Source organism: Saccopteryx leptura, chromosome 5 (assembly GCF_036850995.1).
Source record: "Saccopteryx leptura isolate mSacLep1 chromosome 5, mSacLep1_pri_phased_curated, whole genome shotgun sequence".
NCBI classification, from domain to species: Eukaryota; Metazoa; Chordata; class Mammalia; order Chiroptera; family Emballonuridae; genus Saccopteryx; species Saccopteryx leptura.
Window position 1 is genome coordinate 139,500,606 of NC_089507.1, and position 15,857 is coordinate 139,516,462.

At 36.9% G+C, this 15,857-nt stretch overlaps 1 non-coding gene across 1 annotated transcript; it reads right to left on the reverse strand.

Annotated features, from left to right (window-relative positions):
• Positions 1-8,554: 8,554 nt before the first annotated feature.
• On the reverse strand, positions 8,555-8,630 carry TRNAI-GAU (transfer RNA isoleucine (anticodon GAU)). The gene has a single exon. It is a non-coding gene; the product is annotated as a tRNA-Ile (tRNA).
• Positions 8,631-15,857: the final 7,227 nt, after the last annotated feature.

A 15,857-nucleotide genomic window follows, 5' to 3' on the forward strand; every position in this document is an offset into this window, starting at 1 on the left:
TGCAAGTAAAAAATACTACAACCACTGTATAAGACGCACCCAGTTTTCAAACCCCACATTTTTCAAGAAAGATGAGTCTTATACATAGTAAAATATGGTATACACCCTCCAAATATCTCTGTGAACATTTCTTTTTTTCTTTTTTTTTAAAGAGACAGGGAGAGAGTCAGAGAGAGGGATAGATAGGGACAGACAGACAGGAAAAGAGAGAGTTTTTTATTATGTTCCAGGTCACAGAACAATCATCAGTTTTTCATTGTGACACCTTAGTTTTTCATGCACTGCTCTCTCATATGTTCCTTGACCATGGGGCTACAGACAACCGAGTGACTCCTTGCTCGAGCCAGTGACCGTGGGCTCAAGCTGGTGAGCTTGCTGAAACCAAATGAGACCACACTCTAGCTGGCGACCTTGGCATCTCAAATCCGGGTCCTCTGCATTCTAGTCAAATGCTCTATCCACTGTGCAACCGCCTGATTAGGCTGTGAACTTTTTTTTTTTTTACTTTCTTTGGATTTTATTTGGTATACTGGTTCTTAGTATGGGTAAAAAGGCTGTGCATTTTAATGTTTTCTTCTTCTAAAATGTATTCATCACTACATTTTTCCATAGGGTTTCTATTGTTTTTATTTTCATTAATTTTAAAGTATTTTGTAATTTGAATTGTAGTTTGGATGCAGGGTTATTTAGGACTGAAATTCCTTAACTCAAAAAAAAGGTTTTTTTAGTTAGTTTCCATTTCTGATTACTAGATTAAGTGTAATGACAACAAGAACCATGCTTTATATCATTTCAAAGGTTTTAGGTAGGTGAAACTTGCTTGAAAAAACATACAGAATTGTCTGTGGTAATTGTTTTCCTAGTGCACTTCTTTGCTGCCACGTCGTGTACCTTGAAAATAACAGCTCAGAGTATTTCACCTGTAAAAATACAGCAGTTGGGTGTTGTGCATTATCTATCAATGTTGAATCGAAGGCTATATAGAAGATACTTTTATAACTTGTAAATGTAAAAAATTTCTAGTTACTGTTTGCTATTTGTTTCAACGTTAACTGTAGTGAAAGCAAGAGACATTCTTGGTATCATTTCAATCCTCTGATGTTTGCTGCAACTTGCTCCACAACTCATACAATAATAGTCTATGTCACATGTGCTTCTCTGATGCCACCTCATGTGCATCTTGAGAATCATGCCTCAGTACAGGTCCAAAGAAAATTTTTGGTAGAGAGGATTGTCTACAAACATTGATTTCAATTTGCCATTTCTGTAAAGTTTTAGTGTATGCTTAGTGGTTTGGTTTCTGGGAATCTCTCGGTTAATCCTGTTTTTCTTCATTCCTTCCATCCATGCTTTCATTAAGCCTTTGAAGGTGCTCATCATATACCAGGCACTGTGCAAGGAACTCATGTCCCTGCACTCAATGACTTCTCATTCTACTATTTTTACTTCTGTCTTTTGAACTTCTTTAATTTAAATATTCTTAGTGTATTGTAAAATAGGATGTGCTTTCATTTGACAAGTATGTTGAATTTTAACAGCTTTTTTATTATAAAAACTGTATTCTTATTGCAGAAGTGCAAGAAAAAATGATAAAAAAAAACAAAACAACATATTTTCATACAGAGATATCTATTGTTAATGTTAGGACATTGTTTTCCATATCTTTGTATACCTATTATATCTCCCTATCTGTATGTACTCAGGTACATTGCGTGTGTGTACATCTGTTTGCATAGATGTGCATTGCACATGAGCATATCTATCTGTGTCCACAGCTTCTGTCATTTTTGGATATCTGTGTACATATGCAAATGACTATTTATTCATTTATTCGGTAAACACTTATTGTATTTTCATTCTGTGCCAGGCACTGTGCTTGACACTGGTTGCCTACAGTGAATGAGACAGAATCACTTTCTGTCTTTATGAAGACTACACTGTCATGGGGAGATAGAGGAAAGAAAATATAAATAAATAAAATAATTTTAAGCTGTGACAAGCACTGGATTTGGTAGTGCAATGTGTCTGACCCTAGCTTTGATTGATCATGGCAAGGTTCAGTATATCAGTTTCTCAGAAGGCAGAGCTGAGACATAATTCTCGGTTCTTCAGCAATGCATGTTCTCAGCTATAAAACGGAGAAAATTTACAAGTGATGAAACAAAGACCCTGGGAAGTGTTTTGTGACACAAAAATACCTAGCTTGTAAATGATGACCCAGACATACTTAAATCCTGATGTCCAAAGCTTACAAGGTCTCTCAGTCTGGAGTGGTGGCATGGCACAAGAAAAAGTGCATGTTAGGAAAGAGGACACTTTGTGGTAAACAATTAGTAAGGATATTTATGCCCCTGACTGTCAATAGCAAAGAAAAATCTTCTGGTATTGTCACCAAAGTAGAATAAATTATTATTTTATTTTTAATTACCTCAAGTTTTCTCTATTAAATTTTTCCCACAAAAGACAATTGCTTGCTCTCACCAGAGAGCTCAGTAGTTATAGCATCACACCCTTACACTAATGTCATAGGTTTGGTTCTGGGTCAAGGCACATACAGAAACAGATTGATGTTTCTGATTATCTGTCTGTCTGTTTGCCCCCTCTTTCTCCCTCTAAAAATAATAATTAAAGGAAAAAATGAAAATATCACTTTAGTTGTTGTTTTTGCAGCTTAAATTGCATAGAGGAATGAATTATGTTTTTCAAAATCTCACCCCAAGAGGAAATATGTGGTAAGGTTGTAAAGTACCATATTTCCCCATTTACGAGAAGTCTCCCTGTATAAAACGCACCTTCATATTGGGGCACAAAATTTGAGAAAATAATAACAAATGCAAATAAACAGGAAATGCAAATGAAAAATACTACAACTACTGTATAAGACGCTCCCAGGTATCAAATCCCACATTTTTCAAAAAAGATGAGTCTTATACATGGGGAAATATGGTATACACAGTCCAAGTATCTCTGTGAACATTACTTTTTTCTTTTTTCTTTTTTTTTTAAAGAGAAAGGGAGAGAGTCAGAGAGAGTGATAGATAGGGACAGACATACAGGAATGGAGAGAGATTTTTATTATGTGCCATGTTACAGATCAATCATCAGTTTTTTGTTGTGACACCTTAGTTGTTCATTGACTGTTCTCTCATATGTGCATTGACCAGGGGGATATAGCTGAGTGATTGACCCCTTGCTCGAGCCAGCGAACTTGGGCTCAAGCTGGTGAGCTTACTCAAACCAAATGAGATCACGCTCTAGCTGGCGACCTTGGCATCTCAAAACTGGGTCCTCCGCATTCCAGTCAAATGCTCTATCCACTGCACCACTGGCTGATCAGGCTTTGAACATTTTTTTTTAGTTTCTCTGAATTTTATTTAGTATACTATTTCTTAGTGTGGGTGGAAAGGCTGTGTATTTTAAGGTTTTTTCCACTAAAATATATTCATCAGTACATTTTTCATAGGTTTTTTATTGTAGTTTTTTTCCATTATTTTAAAATTTTTGTATTTTGAATTGTGATTTGAGGGAGGGTTATTTAGGAGTGAATTTTCTTAACTTAAAAAATGAAGGGTTTTTCAGTTAGTTTCCATTTCTGATTACTAGATTAAGTGTAATGAGAACAAGAAACATGCTTTATATTATTTCAAAGGAATAAGGTAGTTGAAACTTGCTTGAAAGAACATACAGGATTGTCTGTGGTAAATGTTTTTCAAGTGTGCTTCTCTGCTGCCACCTCGTGTGCACCTTGGGAATAACAGCTGAGAGCAGTTCACCTGGATAAATAGAGCAGTTGGGTGTTGTGCGTTATCTATCAATGTTGAATCCAAGGCTATCTAGAAGATATTATAATAACTTGTAAATATAAAGAATTTCTAGTTACTGTTTGCTACTTGTTTCAATGTTAGCTGTAGTGAAAGCAAGAGACATACTTGATATCATTTCAATCCTCTGAAGTTTCCTGGAACTTACTCCATAGCACAAACTATAACAGTCTGTGTTACATGTGCTTCTCTGCTGCCACCTCATGTGCATCTTGGGAATAATGCCTCAGTACAGGTCCAAAGGAAAGTTTTGGTAGAGAGGATTCTCTACAAACGTTGATTCCAATTTGCCATTTCTGTAAAGTTTTTGCCCATCATATACCAGGCACTGTGCTAGGAATTCATATCCCTGCACTCAATGACTTCTCATTCTAATATTTTTACTTCTGTCTTTTGAACTTATTTTATTTAAATCTTTTTAATGTATTGTAAAATAGGATGTGCTTTGATTTGACAAGTATGTTGAATTTTAACAGCTTTTTTATTATAAAAACTGTATTCTTAGTGCAGAAGTGCAAGAAAAAAAGGATAAAAAAACCAAAAAATTTTCATACAGAGATATCTATTGTTAATATTAGGACTTATTCTTTCCATATACTTTGTGTTCCTATTGTATTTCTCTATCTATATGTACTCAGGCATATTGGATGTGTGTACATCTGTTTGCATAGATGAGCATTGCACATGAGCATATCTCTCTGTGTCCACAGTGTCTGTCACTTTTGGATATTTGTGTACATATACAAATGACTATTTATTCATTCATTCAGTAAATACTTATTGTATTTTTATTATGTGCCAGGCACTGTGCTCGACACTGTTTGCCTACAGTGAATGGGACAGACTCACTTTCTGTCTTTATGAATACTACACTGTCATGGGGTAGACAGATGAAAGAAAAATATACATAAATAAAATAATTATAAGTTGTGACAAGCACTGAATTTGGTAGTGCAATGTCTTTGGTGCCAGTTTTGATTGATCGTGGCGAGGTTCAGTATATGTGTTTTTCAGAAGGCAGAGCTGAGACATGATTCTCGGTTCTTCAGCAATGCATATTCTCTGCTATAAAACTGAGAAAATTTACAAGTGATGAAACAAAGACCCTGGGAGGTGTTCTGTGACCAAAAAAACCTATCTTGTAAATGGTGACTCAGGCTCAGATAAATTCTGATGTCCAAAGCTTACGAGGTCTCTAAGTCTGGACTGCTGCCACAGCACAAGAAAAAGTGCATGTTAGGAAAGTGGTCACTTTGTGGAAAACAATTAGAAAGAGTGTTTATACCCCTGTCAAGAGCAAAGAAAAGTCTTCTGGTGTTGTCACCACAGAAGACTAGATTATTATTTTATTTTTTAATTGCCCCAGGTTTTCTCTAGTAATTTTGACCCCCAAAAGACAATTGCTTGCTCTCAACAGAGTGCTCAGTAGTTAGACCATCACACCCATACACTAATGTCATAGGTTTGGTCCTGGGTCAAGGCACATAAAGAAACAGATTGATATTTCTGACTATCTGTCTGTCTGTTTGCCGCCTCTCCCTCCCATTAACATTAATAATTAAATAAAAGAAAAAATGAAAATGTCACTTTAGTTGTTGTTTCTGCAGCTTAAATTGCATAGAGGAATAAATTATGTTTTTCAAAATCTCACCCCAAGAGAAAATATGTGGTAAGGTTGTAAAGTACCATATTTCCCCATTTTTGAGAAGTCTCCCTGTATAAAACTCACCTTAATATTGGGGCACAAAATTTGAGAAAATGATAACAAATGTGAATAAACAGGAAATGCAAGTAAAAAATTACTACAACCACTTTATAAGACACACCCAAGTTTCAAACCCCACATTTTTCAAAAAAGATGAATCTTATACATGGGGAAATATTGCATACACCCTGCAAGTATCTCTGTGAACATTTCTTTTTTCTTTTATTTTACAGAGACAGGGAGATAGTCAGAGAGAGAGATAGATAGGGAAAGACAGACAGAAATGGAGAGATTTTTTTTATTATGTGCCAGGTTATAAATCAATCATCAGTTTTTCGTTGTGACACCTTAGTTGTTCATTTACTGCTCTCTCATATGTTCCTTGACCAGGGGCTACAGCTGACTGTGTGACCCCTTGCTTGAACCAGCGACCTTGGGCTCAATTTGGTGAACTTTTCTCAAGCCATGAATTGTGATTTTGAGGAGAGGTTATTTAAAGTTAAATTTCTTAACTGTCACAAAAAAAAAAGAAGAGAAAAGAAAAAAAAAAACAAAAAAAAAAACAGTATCACTTCTGGAAAGGCGAAAGAGTTTGACTTGACCTATAGCCAGTGAAGAGCTCCCTAATTTCTCTAAGTTAAATGTTCCTCACTAAGTTAAACTTTTCCCTTCCTCTTGTAGGAACAGTATCTATCTAGAAAACTCATCATATTCATTATCTCATTTCAGTTATAAACAAAAAGCTGCTGAGAACTAGTCGTTCCTAGAGACACCTGGGCAAGGCTTAGCGCTCTATGCTCAAACTGTCATTTTCCCCTCACAAATCATATGCCCCTCATTTCTCTGAGAAGTTCCATGAGAATGTAATACAGGCCTCGTGTTCTTTCCATTCTTTTCCATGGAGCAATAGAGTAGTTGTATTTCCTATCTCTGAAAACTTGGGGAAAGGGGTCATCTCTTTTATTATAACAGTGGCAGAAACTATGAGTGACAGATAGTACTAGTTTATCTTCTGGTTTAGACTCTAATCTTTGTAAAAATATGTAAAAGAGATATAACTACACACATACATATATACACATATGTATAGGTATATTATTGTGTAATAAGAAAAAAATTTTCTCAGTTAGTACAAAAATGTACCTGTTGGAAATTAACATTTTGATTAAAAAACATTCTGATGGAGACTCTTGTAAATTGACATAGGTGACCTGTGATCCATGTAATGTGTTATGGCTTATCTGTTTGCTTCCAAAATCTTTTTTAATCTCAGCTCATTTTTAGCATTTCCACATTGTACACCCAACTATGCCACCCACAGACCACAATTTATTGTAATGCAAATTCCTTGTATCTCAAAGCTGTAACTGCTTCTCATAACTATAAAAAGCTGAGAGAGAACAGAAATGACTCAAGTTGTGCTATCAGAACAAATGGGGCAGGGAAACCAAACAATTTCCTTCAGTCTTTAACACTGGATCAGCACATATCCAGAAGCAATAACACTCAGAATCTGCTCAAAACAAAAAGACTCAGTGGAGAAGATGTCAGCCATACTCTTCCATTTACAAAGAGGCAAGACATGGCCTTCTCACCCTTGATTCTACCATCAAAGGAAAAAATCACTGAGCCCATAAATAAATTTAGTGGCTCAACATTCTATTGGATAATAATTCCTTTGAGCCTCACTGTATTTTCCTGGTCAAACAAAGTAACCCTCCACACAACCCAGGGGTGGCATGCGCAAAATAAAAAGAAAAAGCAGTTAACTTGTGCATAGGGATCTGCCATCCAGAACACGTTCAGAAGTAGCCTGTACTAGGTCAACTCTCCACAGTCTGAAGTGGACAGGAGGATACCAGACCATCCAGAGCAGAGAACGCTCAGAGTCACACAAACTAGGCTTGGCATTTGCTCACACAAACCTTTTTTAGAGATGAAGGAAAATAAAGTAACACTGAATTATGCAAAGATTTAACATATTCATTAAAATCACACATCCTCTCATTCACATATTCTCTTTAAATTAAACTTTTAAAAAATAAATTTTACAAAAAAAATTAGGACAATATAATGGGCCATCTGTGCATTCACAAACTTGAGAAATAAAATATTATAAATACATATGAAGCCTTTCTCAAATGTATTCTCTTCCTTCACTACCCCACAGTGAAGCACTATTATGAACTGTCAGTTCCTCATTCTCATGCATGACATTCTTTACCACATAGCTATAATCCATAAACAATACATAGTATTAATGTTTTAATTACATAAATATAATAGCACTGTACTGTGAATGTCACTTCTGTAGCTTGCATTCTTTTCCCTCAACATGATGTATTCCAGATTTAGTAGGCAATGAGTATTAAGATTTCTCAGCAGAGGACTGCCAAGATTTACTTCTATTTTGACTTAGACCATTGTCAACTTGGAAACACTCAGGAAAATAAATAATAACTGAAATCAATTTAAGCCCCACTAAGTCACTTTAAGCCCCACTAATGTTGTTACTGGGTTCAACTAAATAAACACTTGTCAATATTCTTCAAGCAATTAGAAAGCAGATTGTCTCTCTCTTTATATATTTTGTACATCATTTCTTCTTTCATAAATATTTGCACACTATCCCACATCACTTTATTTTTTCTAACTCTAGGACAGAGAAATATATAGGCACCAAAATATCTTACAGTAGGAAGGAATTAAACAAGATGAATTCATTATGTTTTCTTGTTGGTTTTTTTTTCTAAACTGGAAACAGGGAGGCAGTCAGACAGACTCTCGCATGCGCCTGACCGGGATTTACCCGGCACACCCATCAGGGGGCGATGCTCTTGCCCATCCAGGGCATTACATTGTCATGACCAGAGCCACTCTAGTGCCTGGGGCAGAGGCTAAGGAGCCATCCATAGTACCCGGGACATCTTTTGCTCCAATGGAGACTTGGCTGCGGGAGGGGAAGCGAGAGAGAGAGAGAGAAAGGAGAGGGGGAGGGGTAGAGAAGCAGATGAGCACCTCTCTTGTGTGCCCTGGCTGGGAATCAAACCCAGGACTTTTGCACATCAGGCCGACGCTCTACCACTGAGCCAACTGGCCAGGGCCAAATTCATTATGTTTGATCCTAGAAAAGTGAGAGTCATCTTTGAAGGCTTATGATAGAATGGATATAAGAGAATGAGTGCCTGAATTCTTTCAGAGCAGTCCCACTACATTACATCATATGGTCTGTGCCCCTAAAATGTCAGCCCCAAGAAGGCAGAGTTGGGTAAAAATTAGGTTAAATTACCAGTCATCATTATCTAAAAACTTCAAATAGTTTTGTTTTGACATTTTTATAACTGATGCTAAATGTATCTTCAGCAAGCTTTAACTTTATCAGTTAGGGCCCTGTACCACTGTGCTGACAGAGAGCCAGCCAGTTCCTGGAGCTATTCTGTCATGGCTACACATCAAGAATCTTCATTGAATCACAAATCCTGGTTTGTTCAGGCCATGAAAGGGAAAATGATACATGTGTCCAATTCCAGTATATTACTTTACAGTAAGAAATATAACTGCTTAGGAGAACAGATTATGCCAGTTGCCAAGCTTGGCATCTTCTATGACACAGAGTTCTAAAGTCTCAGTGATGACATTTGATTTTCAAATCATCGAAGTCTGTTCCTCTTTGCAGCCTTGCAAGAGTTCTTGTCATTGTCAGCCAGAAGAAATGTCCTGCTTGCCTTTGACCAAGCTTACCTTTCTCAGAGGGCCATTTTACACTTAACAGGCTTCTAAATAGAGTTATTAATCTCGACTTTCAGTCCCCATTGAGTCCTTGCTGGTCCTTCCATTAGTTCTCATTCTTATAAACTGATCTGGCGAAGCCTTGAACAATAAAGCAAATCTCATGAGGGTAATGAACAGTATGTGTACAATCAATGGGTTGAGCTTAGTGCCATAAAATATAAGGTGGCTCTTTCTATGTGAAAATTTGTCATTGTAGGCATCTGAAGATTAATAAATATTAGTATATCATGAAAGAAGCTCATCTCTTCAAGATAGTTAGTATACACTAGTTCATCATCAAATGTTTTAATTCTAAAAAGTATATATCAACTCAAATTGGTGAAGATATAAACAAGGAAATATAAATTACACACATACTTTAAAAAAGGAAATTCAAGTGACAAAAATCTTTTGTGACATTTTTACTAATATTCATCCATATCAGAATGTATGAGATGGAAAAAAAGTAATGGATTTTTAGGCAAATCTTACAATGGCGTTCAAATTGATTTTGTTAGGCCAAAATAACCAAACTATTACTGCACAGTTCATCAGGACATTAGAACATATGATCAAACAATTAAGTTTTTTTTCATTTTTTGTGACAGAGAGAGAGTTAGAGAGAGGGACAGATAGGGACAGACATGCAGGAAAAGAGAGAGATGAGAAACATCAATTCTTCATTGCAACACCATACTTGTTCACTGATTGCTTTCTCATATGTGTTGATAGGGAGGCTACAGTGGAATCAGAGACCTCTTGCTCAAGCCAGTGAACTTGGGCTCAAGCTAGCAACCATGGGTAATGTCTATGATCCCACACTCAAGCCAGAGACCCCACGAGGGTACAAACTTTCTGCTATAACATAAATAAGATCTGAGGACCTAAAGTATAACATGGCAGCCTGACCAGTGTTGGTACAGTAGATAGATCATCAAACAGAAACACTGAGGTGCCTGGTTGGAAACCTTATGATTACTAGCTCAAGCATAGGATCAACAATATGATCCCAAGGTTGCTGGCTTGAGCCCAAGGTTGCTGGTTCAACATAAGCACCCCAGTCAAGGCACATATGAGAAGCAATCAATGAACAACTAAAATGACTAGACACCTTTCTCTTTTAGGCATGACCCATTCTACCATTACACATGAAAGAGTGGGGCTTGCAATCACTAAAGTTTTTATTTCTGAGTGTTGGGTAAGGGACCTGTCACATCAGAACAGATAGATGTATGATTATCATATCTTTGGTTCTTAGGATTGAGAAGATTGAGAAGATTGTTAGGCCAAAATAACCAAACTATTACTGCACAGTTCATCAGGACATTAGAACATATGTTCTAATAATATCAAAGACCTCTATGAAAAATAGAAATCAATAGCATAATTTATAAAAAACATAGTATTTTTGCTTTATATGCAGATAAAAATTTATAATATCTTCTCTTGTGCTACACAGTTTAAAAAAAGTTTGGTTTTTTTAACAAAGTAAAATAGAACCAAATTTGCATCAATAACAACTATTTTTATTTTAAGACAAAAGTAATTCTCTCTCTCTCAAAAATATATCCCAGTATATTATACATTTTAATTAAATTAGAACATATCTTTGTTTCATTTTATAAAGAGTTCATTTTGTAATTGATTTTTCTGTAACTTTATTGATATATACTAGTATTCTAATCCTTTAAGAAAATTTTAATTCTGGTAAAATACAAAATTAAGTAATTGTATATGTTATGCCAGTATTCTTTACATTAATATTCATAAACAAAATCAATCTTGTTGTTGGTTGAGCTGTGTTTACTGGTATCACGATTATATTTAATATTTCACAAGATGTATTTACTAGTTTTTACATATATGCTTAGTTTCTTTGGTAATATAAAGCAAAGCATAAATAAACTTATAAATCTAATTCTCAAGCACACTCCCACTGCCCTAAAACACAAAAAATATCTTTTAAAAACCCACAATGTTACATACCAAGACATTCCTCTACCGGTCCTCTGTATAAAGACTCTTTCCAGTTTTATCTTTTTCTCTCAGTTTTATGCCTCCCAAATGGCTGCTGGAGCAATTTAAATTGCCTCAGCTTGACTAGAAGTAGCAGACACTATCTCAGGTGCATTTTCAGACAAGGTACAGCTTATCCTAAATGTGCACCATAATAAAAATATGCAAGTGCCATTTGGGTCAGAGAGGCAGCTCACATAACCTATGATTGCTTAAGGGGCAGATTAGTGTATACCTCACTCAGTTTAGTGGCTGACTCCTTCTAGCAGTTCCTGCTTAACTTCATTAAATTGGTAAAATATCAAGCTGAACTGAAGCAATATATACCATAATTTCTAAAAAAGTCAAAACACAATTGGAAACTATAAACCTTAGAAAATGAAGTGATAGAGTATTCAAATAACTCCCCAGTAAAAATGGGCAAATAAAAATACTCCATGTCAGAAATCAGTAGAGAAATGCAAATTAAAACTGCTATGAGACATTACTTTACACCTGTCTGAAGGGCTTTCACTAACCAATCAATGAACAACCAGAGATGATGAGGATGTGGAGGAAGGAAACACTTCTCCAGCATTGCCTGCTTGCATGCAGTTTTTTAATTTTATGCTCCCCTTTCCGAACTTTCACAATTCCACTTTAGCATATATGGCTGCAACACAGAAACACTATAAACACATTGATGCACTGCTAAAATCTAAACGACTTTCTTGCTCTTACCACAGTTCTGTAACATAAGTTTTCCTACCTTGTCTTTCTTTTATTTTTGCATAAGCCAGACAAACAAGAGAGGTAATTTAGTAAGTTTTTCAGGGTAAATCTAGTTGAACTTTCAGCCAAATCAATTCTTCATCAACAAATGATCATTTTCTTATGCCACTACCTCCTTATTAAAGTTGGAAGCCCTAATAATTAAAATCATTAGCAGTTGATGCTGCTTAAATTTGCTCAGAATTCCTTCCACCAAGAAAAAATAAACACACAAATTTCTTCTACTATGCAGCACAGTGTCCTGTTGCCCATCCATTCTCACTCCCTTCAATTCTTCACTGCCCATGAATCATTCTACATTCTGTCCTCAAATCTGACAAATTATCCGTTCCCTAAATAACATTTCTATTTTATGTAAAGTCTGCCTTACATATTCTCCGTTTATTTCTAGATAAACATGCCACAACCATTTTCCTTTTACCCTGGTCTCTCCATTACCAACCAGCCATGAACAAAGCCCCACTCCCACTTCTGCTTTTATAACACCCTTTACCTGGCCCAGTCTCAGCACTTGTTTATAATTTTTTCCATGCACTCCTCTGCACATTCTCACAGTTGATACCAACCCTGACACTCCTCAAACATACTGCTCCTTTACCTGGCTGAGTTTCAATCACTTCCCAGTCTTGAGAATCTCAGAGTGGAATTTGCCACCACAATCCTTTTACATTTCTTTCCAAAGCTCTTGTGGAACTCAAGCCATTTCACAGAAACGCCCTTCTCACTTCTGCTATAATGTTGAAAAACTTCATCAGCATCAGCTGCAGTCAATCATTTTATCTGTTCCTTCAGCACTTAATAGGGTTGGAAAAAAATAAAATAAAGGGCAGGTCTAATTGAAAAGAAGATGCATTATAGAATAAATACTGTGAGAAAAGAAAATACAAAAAATTATTAGAATCCTATATCATCCCCTCGACCAAACTGTTCCTCTGTATCTGAATAACTACTCATGACTAATATAAAATATGGAGTTCCCTAAAACATAAGTAAGCAATGAGATGCGAAGTGAAAAATGGGAAAAGACACATCGGTGATGCAAAGGCCATTTGACAGTTTCTGGTTATATGTACTAGCTTTTTATTTCAAACTGTACATTAGATAGCAGCAGAGGAAGACATTTTTCTGGTGACATTTACCTAGCTGTTATTTTCAAGATGTCCATCAGATGGCAGCAGAAAAGTTCGTTTGTTTTTTTCTAGAAACGCCCATGGGTGAGTTAAACTAACTGTGTGCAAAACGCAGCAGCAATTGTCCTGGCTGGATGGCTTGCTTGAATGGAGCATTGTCTTGCAATGCACAGGTGGTTGGTTCAGTCCTTGGTTGGGGCACATACAAAAACAGATCAATGTTTCTGTCTCACTTTTACCCACCTTTCTTACTCTGGATTCAATAAAAATAAAAAATTAAAGAAATAGAAAAAAATAAAGTAAAAAAAAGGGCAACAGAAAACAATTTTCTTGCCCACAGCATTGACTAAGAATCCAGACATGCTATTTCTTCCTATTTTTAGACCCTCACATGCCTCACCTCACTTGATGTTCCCATTTGCCAAATGAGAGTGGGATGATTGTTATCTGCATTTCACAGGTATTTTAACTAAAGACCTATTCTAACCTAATTCAAAACCCAGAAATGATGGTCCAGGATGAGCCAGAAGAGTGTAGACACACGGAATCCTGGACACATACAGCCATCAAATTAGTCCTTGCTATTTTTGCATACTGTTTTTTTTTTAATAACACCTGCACATAAGCTAATGGTCCAGCTTGTCAAGCTCTCAACCAAGGTGAAATTGGGGTGGAAATTTGGCAGAGAATGAGATAGGATAGGATAGAATAGGAGGCGAGTGAGGAGGTCGCCTGGCCCTTCCCAGGTGCTGAACCAACAACAGATGCCTTTAAGTGTGCCCTGCCCACTTCTACCCCCTCCCTGTCTGATGGCATTTTAAAATCTGTTCTTCAGTCCAGAGCACTGGTTTGCTTCTACCAGTGTGTCCTTCCTTTGATATTTCACCTGATAGAAGCTTCCTACAGGCTCAGAATTAACACGAGAGCTGACTTCTGACTCCAACATTTATAAGCATTGAAATGAAAACTCAGTCTCCTACTCTGTCAAATGGGGAAACCATTCCCGCTAAGGTGGCCATGAGTATTCAGGAAAGCAGTGCTCATTAGCTCCTGACAACCATGTGACCAGCACTTTCCCTCTGTGCTATTTTGACCCATGTCTCGTACAACATTTCCATCAGTTGCCTCCTCTCTGCAGCCACCACTACATAGCATGTGAGACTTTGGAGCTCAGGATAGCACCCCTGCACTTGGCCTTGCCATTTCCAGCTGATCTCCAGGCCAATAATAAACTTATCTGACCAAGCACCTGGAAGCAAAGCTTAGCTGGGGACACCCTCCCAGTCCTTGCATTTTCACAACCACTTTATTCCTTGGAAACCACAGTCTGAGAAGGGACACTGAGGGGCCACATGTAAAAGCAGGCATCTGGAGAAAAAGGGAAGAAAGACTCAGTGCTCATAACCTCCACCATTATTATGACTTGCTCTTGACCTTCTCTAAAAGCAAAGCAGTTATGGCATAGAGGGGTCCGACCCACAGGCCACTGGGCTGATTTCCCTAAACTCTTTCCTGGCATCTAATTTGAGATTCCCAAGATGTAGCAGTAATTAATGTGGCTTTACTCGGGTCCCTGTAAAGATTAATTTTTAAACTTATACATTTTTAAAAATTAATTAATTTTAAATTTTTTATTTATTAAGTTTAGAAAGAGAAGACATAGAAGGGTGGGGAGAAGCAGGAAGCATCGATTGGTAGTTACTTCTCCTATGTTTCTTGGCCAGCAAACTGCGAATAAGCATAGGCTTCATAGTCACTTAATGGAAAATTTTTCATTGCTCCACTGTCCCATAGTAGGGACTTACCTGTCCCCATGAATCCCTCTGGTTCCCTTGGGCTGAAAACCAAGAGCAATCTTGAAGGCTTATTTCCTCCTCATGTCCCCTGTTTAATTGCCATTTGTTGTTGTTTTTCGGGATTTATGTAAAGAAGCCACAAAGGAATGAGGCAGCAACAATACTGCAAATGAAGAACCACAATCTCTCTAGGACTGAGGTGCCTCAGAGAAATCAGCTCTCCAATGTATTAAGCAGAATCATAACATCATGCATGAGAAAGTAACGAGCAGAATTCAATGTCCAATTATATTATTTAGTTTTGAAAAACTAATTATATTTTTCTTGCCCTTTCTGAGACAATAAACCAAATTATCTGCTGTCTGTATCCTGACCTGCAGAAAGCTCCAGCAGGGCCAAGCATCATGTACTTGAGGCCTTCCCTGGATGTGCTAATGCCTTTAGTTATGTATGATTGGTCTCACCCTTTAGTTCCTCAGGATGGGAATGTAAAGTCACTTGGCGCTTTGCTTTCCAGTAACAAATAACTGCCTGCTCGTAGCAGGCTACATGGGGAAACAAAACTTCCTAAGAGCCCCTGCACCTTTTTCTTGCTCACTATCTTACCTGGCCATTAGAAAAGTTAATGGGGAGGTTTGACATTCAACCTAACAGAAAAGATGGTCATTCCAGAGCTGATTGATTCAATAGGTCCTGCTTTAAACTCTAGAATGTGAGCAAATGTTTTCTCATACCAGTACACTGAGACCTGAAGAAGAACACAGAAAATATTGTGACCCTATGTATTCATTGTTTTATAACTATATTCCTCCTCAATCCTCAGAGGTTAACTCACTGTATTAATGGG